The 11198-nt window shown below is 52.3% G+C and overlaps 1 protein-coding gene across 10 annotated transcripts in view; it reads left to right on the top strand.

The window, feature by feature from the left end:
• Positions 1-1109: 1109 nt before the first annotated feature.
• ZNF536 (zinc finger protein 536) overlaps positions 1110-11198 on the top strand; it is a 486990-nt gene continuing 476901 nt past the window's right edge. For 3 of the 10 annotated variants that reach the window (XM_037991368.2, XM_037991376.2, XM_037991372.2), the window contains exon 1: positions 1456-2140. The gene's annotated coding sequence lies outside the window, so the exon portion shown is untranslated. Of the gene's footprint in view, positions 1386-1455; positions 2141-4710; positions 5172-11198 lie in introns of those variants that run through there. The other 7 variants (XM_073016680.1, XM_037991373.2, XM_037991369.2 and 4 more) reach the window with 4 other exon arrangements.

Here is an 11198-nt window from a genome sequence, read left to right as displayed (position 1 = left end):
CCCCATACCCGCCGACGGCGCGCCTGGGGAGTGGACCACCGGCGGTGAGGGCCCAGGCCCAGCGCCGGAGGCAGCTGCGTCGCGCCCGTCCCCAACGCCGGCACGCCATCCCAGCGCTCCTCCCCGCGCAAAGTTTTCTGTGCCTCTCCCCTCACTCTTGGACTGGTTGCTTGCCACCGAATGACTCCTTCAGCTGGAGACGGGTGGTGATGGGGCGGCTGTGGCATGCCTTTTCTGTATCTTTGCTTTTGATGTCTTGTGGTGCCCTGGTTTAAAACCCGCCAGTCGTCTTGGGGGAGCTCAGTTCGGGCAGGCTGGAGCAAGTCTTACCTGAATCAATGTTTTAAGTGCCCCTGTGGCATGGCGTTTTGAATAATCAATCTGTCTCCATCACTTCTTAATCATGCGCAACAACACAGGCCTCTCTCTCTCTCTCTCTCTCTCTCTTTCTCCCTCTCTCTCTCCTCTCTCTTTCGCTCTCCCTCCCTGTATCCTTTTTTTTTTTTTGTCAACTCTTTTGGATCCTGTCTCTTTGCTATTAACATGCCCAGTGTCACATGCGAGGCTTTTCTTTAAAACAAGTCCCTCATTGGTGTATCTGGATACTTCTTTTATTATTATTATTACTGAATCTTTTTTTCCCATAATGACACCAGGATCATTATATAATCCCATAACAAAGAGGCTTTTTGAGGCACCAGCTTTTGTCAACTCTAGGACAGAGAATCCATAATTGCATTATCCAGCTTTTTCCCCCTTCTTCCCCCCTCCTGGCTTCCCAGAAGCCCAACCTCATGCCCCACTCACACCCCCACCTTGTTACTTCTGCTTATATTATTTACCATTGCCCGGAGGATCCGCCTTGCAAAGTTGCCTTAAAAAAGTTATTTTGTTTGATAATTAAGTCCTGGAGCCCATCGCACGATGATTATTCTAGACCCATAAGGCAGAGAACCTGCGTGACGTTTTTCTCGAAGTTTAATTACCGTATGCTAATTTCCTTGCCTACTACGTGATTAATTAAAATCATATTTTCATAATCATTTGGCACTAGTATTGTTTTAGAATTATCATGATCTCCTAAATAGTGTCTGTAAATAAAGTCTCCTCTAATGGCAGGCGCGGGAGGCGAGGCTGAGGACCTCTCCGCGTTTGTATCGCGGCGATTGGCAACATAACTGCCTTATTTACATTAAATACGCCACAAGGTTACAGCGCGGATCAACGTCATTTGATCGCTGATGACTCCCTTAAACGCCCGGGCTGTGACTGATTCTTCGCGTCCCGCTGTCCACCGAGATTCACCCGGGAGTTTTTTTTTTTTTTTTTTTTTTTTTTTCTTTCCTCCCAGAAAAGAAACAGACTTTAAATAGTTTCAGGAGCAGGTAAGAATTACGCCTTTTCCTCGCCCCTTCTCCGTCTCTCTCTCCTCTCTCTCCGTGGCAGTCTCTCTCTCCCTCTCGGCTGGATAAAAAATTCTTTAGTCAAAGGCAGGAATGCAAAGTAGTGACAAGGAAGGGGCTGATATATGTCTCAGTAACGAGTCTGACAATCAGAATGTAGCTCTTGGAGAATAGATAGATTTTAATAAGTGTGTTTACATGAGCTCAAGGTCAGAACCAAGCTGCGCTGTGTTAAATGGTTTCTTAGTTGCTAGACAGAGAGAAAAAATGGACGATCACACACCATTCTTTGTAGATTATTATATCAAGGGTTCAGTCTCTGGCTCATCAAAGCTAAATGCCGCAAGACCTATCTAGTTGCTGTGAATTATGCCAGGGCGACAATGGAGAGCGTTTTTAATGGTACAATGCATTTCACCTACCAGATAGGGGGAGGCCGAGCCGGGGATGGGGATGTCTGCTGGGGCTGGGTGATGAGTATCAATGAACGGGGCGATTCTGAAAAGAGGCTGATGAAAATCGAGCCCGCCCTGCCCCGGCTGGGCTGGGAACAGTTCGCAGGGCTCTGCCGAGTGGGCGAGTGAGGCGCGCGAGCAGGGCGCCCGTCCCCCCTCAGCCCCGGAAAATGATCAAGTCAATCGTGTGGGCATGTTTCATTATTCATTGAACACAATCTTTTACAACGCTCCGTTTACGTGCCCGAGTTTGCTCCCGACGCCCGCGTTTCAATGTTTAAGGTAAGGAAAACAAAGGTGGGGGGGAGGATCGCGGGGCGCGGCGCGGGGGGGCAGCGGCCGGTGGGGGGGCAGCTCCGCGTCCAGGAGGTGGTAAAGTGAGTTTGGACTCTTGGCGCGGCCCCCCGTCCCCTCCCCCTCCCTATCTCGGCGAGGCCTGCCGCCCGGTTCCTTCTCGCCCCATCGCGATTAAAAAATACGGTCTAATTAAATATCCGTGGCTGTGACGTTGGTGAGAGAAGCTGTCAGCGGGTGGGGGGTGGGGGGGAAGAGGAGGAAAACCGAGCCGGCTGCGGCGGCTGGGCATCGTATGGCGCTAGAGAACTTCGGCGGCGAGCGGGACCCGCTCCTGGGCCGCCGCCTCCCCGCCCGCGGTCCCGGGACCGTTACTTTGAAAAGGAGTCCAGGGCCTGGCGCCCGGCGCGCGATCGGGACCCCGCGCCCAGCTCCGGGGACCTGGCCGGCACCCCCTACCCGCGAGCGGCTCGCGAGCCACTCTCAGGCCCCGGGAAACTTTCAAGAGGGTCTGGGGGGTGGGGGGAGTCGAAAGGGGACGGGGGAGGCTGGGGCCGCGGAAACTTCTGCTCAAGTGACTTTCCCCATTTTCTCCTCTGCCTGGGACGGGGGTTCGCCTTGCGCTCCTCCTCCGGTCCGCGCTCACTGCGGGGTTCCGGCCCTTCTGCCCGTGGAGAGAGGGTAATTTACAACCTTTTTTTTTTTTTTTTTTTTTTTTTTTAAATTAAAGTTAGCTGATGCTTACAATGTGTCAAACTTGCGGGCGCTGAGAGCCTCTGAGACCTGCCATTTTGTGATTGCATCGGCCTCCTGTGCCCCGGGAGCCTGACCAGGCTGAGGCCGGGGAGTCGGTTTCAGGGCTGAGGTGCCGGGGTCCGAACTCGCGACCCCAGGAAAGGCCCTGGCGCCTGCAAGCGCAGTTGGCGCCCGCAGCACCTGCCCCAGCCGGGCCCCGGCCTGAGGGCCCAGGTGGGGGCCAAAGAGGAAATAAATAAATAAATAAATAAATAAATAAATAAATAAGTAACAGGTTATGGAGGGAACCGAGCCGGCCAGTCCCAGGCTGGAGAAATGAGGCCAATCAGAGCGAGGAAGTGCCGGCGTGGGGGCTCTGGAAGGCAGAGGAGAGGCAGGGCTTGCGGGGCGTCTGGGAAGAGTGCAATCTGGGGGGACGCCTCCCGCCCCCCCCCAACGCAGATGTATGACTGGGGTAGGAATTATCTTTTCTGATAAGCCTTTCTGTTTGCTTCAAGACATTATTTTTCGAAGATGAATTGAGGAAAACAGTCGTAGGCGGGACTCGGGGTGTATTTTAGGCAAAAAAAAAAAAAAAAAAAAAAAAAAGTTGGGGGGAGAGCTTTCCTTTGATGAGTAGGAAAGTGTCCAGATCTCGACGCGCCCATCTGTTGCAGTTTTGCAAATAATTTAAAATATAGATATCTCCATATAGACGGATGTATGCGAAGTGAAGGAAGGTCGAAACGCGGGGAAGTTAGGGAAAAAGAAAGAAAAGGGGCTGGGCAGAGAGAGACCTGTTTTGCTGTCTCTTCACTCTGCGGAGGAAACTCCGGCAGGGCTTTCTTTGGGGACAGGTGGAAAGTTAAGTCCCCCCCTTTTCACTTCTGTATTGTGAGTGGTTCCTACTGTTTGCCTCTTGGAGAACATGTCCACCGTTCCCGAGTTAGGTGGAGGATTGGAATGTTGGGGGGCGGGGAGCGTTGGGGTTGAGGGGGCAGTGGCCAGGGGCTGAGGGCCGAGAAAGAGCAGGGCGGGGTCTCAGCCCCGCGCGCGGGTGGCAGCGGCGGCCGGGTTTTGTTTGCCGGATATTGTTATGTCTAACGGGTGCCTCGCCGGAGACGTGATTTGTCAGCCGCCTTCGTTTTCACTTTAGCAGAAAATAAGGCAGCTGCAAGGTGTCCTGGCCTGCGGGGCTCGGGCACCCGGTGCGTCCTAGGGGCCGGGGCGTGTGCGCGGGTGGGAGCCGGCGGCCGGCGGGGCCGGGGCGAGGGGCGAACGGGAGGGGCGGAGTGAGCGAGCGCGCTGTGCGGCCCTCCGGTTCCTCCTGCGCCTTCTCCCGGCAGCCGCTGCCGCCGCCGCCGCTGTGCAATTTAGCAGAAATCCGACAGGGGCCGCGTTTGCTGAGCGCATCCGGCTGCCGGGCAGCCGAAGCGGGCCGCCGGGCCCGGTCGGCCGGTGTAGAGGCGGGGAGGGGGCCGGCGGAGGGCACCGGCGGGGAGGGGCGCGGGAAGCAAGCCTGGCCCGAGCGCGAGCGCAGTCCCCCAACCCTGGTGTCCCGGGCGAGTTGAGCAGCCCCGCGCGCCCTGACCTTGGCGCCCCAGTCTCCAGCCAGGGCTTAGGTGAACTTGGGGTGGGGTGTGCGTGCGTGCGTGTGTGTGTGCGTGCGTGTGTGTGTGTGTGGAGGGGCTGGTGAGACTGGGAACGCGCTGTTTTCTTTCCCAGTTTGATATTAGCAACTGGATTTTTACTTTAAGACCGGCTTTGCTCACTGCTGGGGTTGGGTGGGGGGGCGATCTTTTCCCATCACTCACATCTTTGTTCATTGTTCACTGAGTGGAAGGCAGGCGACTTAAAGAGACGAAAGAGAGGAAAAAGGGGGGAGAGACGGAGAGAGGAAAAAGAGGGGGGCGGCCAGAAGAGGGAAGGAGAGGCGTGCGGATAGGGCCCCCGCCCCCGCCGGGGTCGGGTTTGATGGTGAAATAGTAAACCCACGCATGGAGGGTCGCCGGGAAAGTGGACATTACCGCTTTAATTAACTTCGAGATGCTCCGGCGGCGGGACCTGGCGTAGCCGTGACGCGCCCCCATAAATCTGCCCGGCCCGGGGCTGCTCCGAGAACTCGTACAGTAGCAGCGTCAGATCCAACCCGCGCCTACAAGTCCGGAGTCCATTTGCATAATTGGATTTTTTTTTTTTTTTTGCCTCCTTCTTTCTCCCTGAAACTTGTTTGAAAACCCAAGTGAAAACCGCGACGATCTGCACACTCAAAAGCAAGTGCCAAGTAAGTGCCCTGCGGTGGCCTCGGCGCGCCCCGGGGTGAGCGCGCAAAGCCGGGAGCAAGGTGCCGCGAGCCGCGCGCTGCCCCCGGCCGGTCTCGCGTGCGGGCGGCTCGGCGGCGGGAGGACGGCCTCCGCGGGCTCCGGGACTGCCCGGCTGGCTGCCCACACAACTTTTTTTTTTTTCTGCCGTCTCCCGACTCTTCGGGCCAGGTGAAGTGTTTGGGCCACGCGTGTACCTGTGGCGAGACTCGGGAAGCGATCTTGGGGGGGCGCGCGGTCGCAGTTGGGCATCTCGCCTGGGTCGGGGGCGGGCGGTCGGTCCCAGCCGCCGCCGCTGAGGGCAGAGCTGCGAGCGAGCGGGGCCGGCTGCTGGTCGCGCCGCGCCGTAGATGCAAGCCTGTAGCCAAATGCTTTCCCCATTATTCTAAGGTTTGTGTCTGCGTGTGCGTGTGTGTATGTGTGTGTTTGCGCTGTGCTTTTAAACAGAAAGAAAAGCAACCAAAACAAGAGCAGGAAGGGCTTTTTCCTTAGCTCGTCCCCCTTCCCCCAGCATCATTTCTTTCTTTTGCTTGAAGGAGAGAGTGCAGACCTTCTTTGCTAAAGACAGGGTCACCGAGAGATTGACAATTCTGTTGGAAATGCCATCAATCCTATAGTGAAAACGTAGCTGCATTTATAAAATACCACCCTTGCCTGATAAGGAAAGTGGTTTCACAGTATCTCAAATTTTATTAAAAATATATAATATTATTGTAATCATTATTTACAGCGTTCAGAACCCAGGGGAAAAGTCGATTTGCTTGGGGAAAGACTAGAACCCTAGTTCCTGTTTGCGGGGCCAGCCTGGGAACTTGCCTGGGGCTGTGCCCACCACCCTGCCTGGAAGCTGCTGAGGGGGCTCAGCTTTCAGTCCAGGGAGTCGCAGGGGGTCGCCCCTGCAGCCCTCTGGCCTCTGCTCGGGGAGAGCCCAGGGCTTCTGGGTGAAAGCTGCTTTAGTTATGATGTCATTCTGATAGCGGAGTGCAAATGTCTCCTGATTCCACCATTAACCGCCTGGCTGATTTGCTTGGTAATGATAGCACTGACGTCCTGCTCCCTGACAAATGCGGAACCGCCGAGCCCTAGGAATTAACTTTTCCCCCCACTGAGCAGAAACCCGGCTGCCAGAAGTCTCAGCACTGGGCCTCTGCCTGTGGACTTTCTCTGCCTCAGTCCCAGACACTGACATAGATGACAGGCCCCTGGGCCGAGGGACCCGTTTTCCCAAAGTTTAGAAAACTTTTAGGACTTTCATTTCCAGAAGACCCTTAATCTGGTCAAACTTAAATGCATTGTGACCAGGCAGAGATATTTGCATGTGGCCAAAGGCCTGGACTCCGAGACCATTGCATGGAAGATTTGCCTCCTACCTTCAGCCCCTTAACTGTGTCTTCATGTTAATATCACTGCAAGTCAAACGGATTTAGTGTTGATTTTTAAATAGTGTACAATGATTTAAGATTTCTTTTGATTTACTGTTCAAATGAAATTTACATAAATGTGATGAAAATGAACTTAACATCTGGGCGTATGAGAAAAGGTTAGTACTTCATATGTCATCTGCAGGGAAAGTCTCTAAAATGCTTTCACCCTGAACTGGGTTTGGGGAAACAGTTCCTGGAGACATAAATGGTAATTATGGGGAACCTGGAGAAAACGCTTTCAATAAATTTGCATTCTGTTGGACTAGCGCTCTGCAAGCCCATCTTGTTCTGTGCCTGGAGTGGTTAACTTCTAAGCAGGCTGGAGATCTTCGCAACTCAGCAACTTAACTGCTGGCCGGGCTGCCTTCACGGAAGACTTGGGGCAGGCAGGGAGCGACAGTCATGCTGTTCTGGTCCAAGTCAGAGGCCAATAACCCCCATTATGGGAGAGGACAGAGAGACAGCTAGAAGGTGCAGCCCGACCTCCCACAGTTGCCCATGGGGTACTGAAGGCAGTGCTGAGATGTGGAATCATTGCTCACTGAACCCCAAAAAGCTGAATGATTAGATTTGTTTGCTTTGCCTTAGGTAACCAAAGAAATTTCCATCAGCTCCACGAGCCCATTCAAGTGAACCCTGAACTCCATCTTACTTTTGAGCAAGAGAAGCTTATCTCTGGCATCAGGAAATCAGAATTAAACAGCCTTCCCCAAATGTGGTTGCCTTTTGCTCAAAAGTTGGCTGTGAATGGCACAGGTGTTTTTAAAGTGCCTTGAATGGAGGGGGAAGAAAGACAACAATGATACTCATGAGAATATAGATGAACTTTTTTTTTTTTTTTTTTTTTTATGAGAAGAGTATCATAAAAGAAGAAAGCAAATAGATTTATTTTTCCAGGCTGAATGAGGACAATTATAGCTTTTTAACATCTTTGGATTTAGTGTTTTTAATAAGCCTTTTAAGTAAGCTGAAATATCAGCTTGCATTTTGTTCTCAACATTATTTAAAGCGAGATTTGGTGCAAATTTAAAAACAGAAGTGAGTTTTCTGCAGGTCGACATTTGTCCATCCTAAGGAGAGAAGTTTCTTCCATGGCCTGTCTGCCAGGACCTAGGGCGGACCAGTGCTCAGCCCTGCCTCAGCCTATCTCCAAATGAGGCCTTAGATTTGCGCCGGAAGGACAGGGGTGGTCAGGTGGCATCTCTCAGGCTGTGAAGGCTGGACTTTGGGATCTAAAAGCAGGGCACAAACTCACTCACATTGCTACTAGTGGGACCTTATGAGAGGAGGGGCTTCCTCTGAACTCACACCTGCTGTGTACACTGGCACCTTCTCCAGAATGTGCCACGGCAGGGTCTGGGCTGAGGCTGTAGAGGAGTTGGAGGGAAGGGAGCAGGGCCAATGGGGAGGAGGGGGAGGGAGGTCTCTGTCTGCCTGGTTGGTCTCACCTGTGTACTTCATGTGGTACCCGCTCAGGAGTTGTTGAAAAGGAAGCCTTTTGCCCGGGAGAGGGATTGGTGGTTCAGGTCTAGACTCTTCAGGCTGCTGTGATGTTCCCCTTGGTGGCATTGAATGTGCTTAGAAGAGTGAGCAGATAATGTGTGTGGTCAGAATGGGCTAAGCCAGGGAGTGGCCCCCTAGGTTGTGGTGGTGGTGGTGGTGGTGGTGATGTGTGTGTGTGTGTCTGTCTGTGTGTGCTGGAGAAGGGTGCTGCCTGCTAGAAATACTTGTTCTGAGATGATTTCCTTTTAATCCACAATTGTGCTATCCAGGATAGACTGGTGAGTTTGTAATGTACATGTGTGTTGGAGGGGTTGGGATGGAAATAAATGAAGGAATCAGGAAATACAAGAGAATATGCACCTTCAGAATAGAGACGCTAGGAAACACAGGACAGTTTTCCGAATTCCCCCCTTTTTTTCCCAAAAGAAGGCAAACATGGATGGAAGCCCCCTCAGGAAGGTGGGCCCACCTGGGGTGGGTGTGGGGGCCTCCCCCGGCCAGTTGATGGCTCCTGTTGACTGTGCCTGGTGATAAGGGCTGCTGTGGCTGGTTCTGTTGGCTCCCTGAGAGTCTCCTCTTAGTTTTTGATTTTTAAAAAATAATTTTTCAACTTTTATTTTAGCTTCAGGGGGTACAAGTGCAGGGTTGTTATGTGGGTACATTGTGTGATGCTGAGGTTTGGGGTACAATACATCCTGTCACCCAGGTAGTGAGCACGGTACCCGATAGTTAGTTTCTCAGCTGTTCTGCCCCTGCCTTTCTCCCTCCTCTAGTGTCCCCCAGTATCCATTGTTGCCATCTTTATATTAATGTGTACCCAATCTTTACCTTCCACTTATACATGAGCACATGCTGTATTTGGTTTTCTGTTCCTACGTTAATTCGCTTAGGATAATGAGCTTTCACTTTTAAAAATCACTGTAGATCTCTGGTCTTTCTCTTAGAGTGGAGTTTTTGCTACTATAAGCAGCATCAAGTACTTGGCTTTTCACATGCTCTGAGCCTGCTCGAGGTGGGGTTTATTTTCCCGAAGAGACAAGATTCAGATGAGAGTGAGGCTTGGGTGGAACTTAACAGATGAACTTGGGCATCATTTCTCCAGCTCAGGGCACTCATGGGAGTCTGTGCTGTGCGTTGTAGGGTGTTTGGGAGCGTCCCCGGCTTCTACCCCACTAGATACCAGTAGCACCCCCCAGCTATGATAATAAAAAATGTCTCCAGACATTTCTATATCTCCCCTGGGGAGAATCAAGCTTATTTCCCACACTTTATGCTCTGGGCCTCGTCTTGGGCCTCTTCAGGGGGGTGGGAGGTCAGCTGTGGTCCTACCTTTGGGGACTGCCCAAGCTGGTGGAGAGACAGACATATCCCGGTGCCCTGTAAGTCCAGGGGGCTGGGCTGTGCACCAAACAGGGGAAGACTCGGGGTCTGAGAGGGGAGAGAACTTCCACATGATTGAATTGTATCTGAGCAAAGGCATGGGGCCCAGCTCTGACTGTTTAGAAGTCAATTGCACATGGAGGTGGTGCCGGGGGTGGGAGCGGGGGGGTTGGGGGGAGAAGCGCATCCCTGGCCCCTGACTGTGACATGCAAACTAAGCGGTGGAAAGCATGGTTCTTAGACTCTGAGTGAGTTGAGACTGGGCACTTTGCTGGCAGGATAATGATACTTTATTTTTTTTTTTTAACTTTAAGAGACAGAGCCTTGCTCTGTCACCCAGGCTGAAGTGCAGTGGTGCAATCACGGCTCACTGTAGCCTCAATCTGGGTTCAAGTGATCCTCCCACTTTAGCCTCCTGAGTAGCAGGCACACACCACCACACCTAGGTAGTTTTGAACAATTTTTTTTTTTTTAGAGATGGGGTCTTGCTATGTTGCCCAGGCTGGTTTCAAACTCCTGGCCTCAAGCAATCCTCCCACCTCGGCTTCCCAAAGTGTTGGGATTACAGGCATGAGCCACTGCACCTGGCTGTCCATTTTTGAGTATTTACTGTGTGCAAGGCACAGCTCCTAGTGCTTTACACCTTCCTTATGATGGCAGGTACTATATATGTCCTGAATTCAGGAAGGGAAACTGAGGCAATGGGAGGGGTAGGTGGTAGATCTAGGATTAGACCCATCCTTTATATCTCTGGAGTTGGCACGCTCAGCCCATCTACTGCTACAAAGCATCTCCCGTGACCCGCGTTCAGCTGCCGTTTCTGGGGCCAGATTCACAGCAGGACCTCTGTGATTTGCTCCTGAGTCTCAAAGCTCATCCACCACACCCTGACACCAGGCTTGGGGGCTGGTAGGGCCAGAGCAAGCACTCTTTGGGGTGGACCAAAGCCTCCAGGTGGGTGGTGGCAAGAAGGTAATGTTGATGCTTCAAAGGCATGAAGAGATGCAGGAAGGAAAATCAGTCTATAAATTTCCCCCTTTCCTCTACCTACTATTCTCAGTCTGTGGCTTTCCAATGAGAAAATTAAGTGCCGTTATGACACAGGAGAAATGATCACCGTAGGCTTGAGCTGACATTAACCTGAAAGTTTTCTATCTAGGCATTACAGCTTTGATTACCTGAGCTGTGTTTAGTTGGGTCTTTGATTACCTCGGTGGGTCTGGCTCCTGGGGAGTACATTTCTGGCCCCCTACCTCCTTGCTGGCTCTTAAGCCAGATGCTGGGAGGCCACCTCTCCACTGCTGACTCTGTTTGTCTATTTGGGACCACCAAGCTCCTTCCTCGCCGCCTTTTTTTTTTTTTTTTTTTTTTTTTTTGAGACAGAGTCTCACTCTGTCACCCAGGCTGGAGTGCAGTGGCACGATCTTGGCTCACTGCAACCTCCACCTCCCAGGTTCAAGGAGTCCTCCCGCCTTAGCCTCTCAAGTTGCTGAGATTACAAGTGTGCGCCACCACACCTGGCTAATTTTTGTATTTTTAGTAGAGACGAGGTTTTACCATGTTAGCCAGGCTGGTCTCAAACTCCTGACCTCAGGTGATCCACCTGCCTTGGCCTCCCAAAGTGCTAGGATTACAGGCATGAGCCACTGTGCCTGGACTGCTTTACATTTTTTAGGCTTTTTG

Source organism: Chlorocebus sabaeus, chromosome 6, assembly GCF_047675955.1.
Source record: "Chlorocebus sabaeus isolate Y175 chromosome 6, mChlSab1.0.hap1, whole genome shotgun sequence".
Taxonomy (NCBI): domain Eukaryota; kingdom Metazoa; phylum Chordata; class Mammalia; order Primates; family Cercopithecidae; genus Chlorocebus; species Chlorocebus sabaeus.
This window is presented reverse-complemented; position numbering and strand designations above follow the sequence as displayed.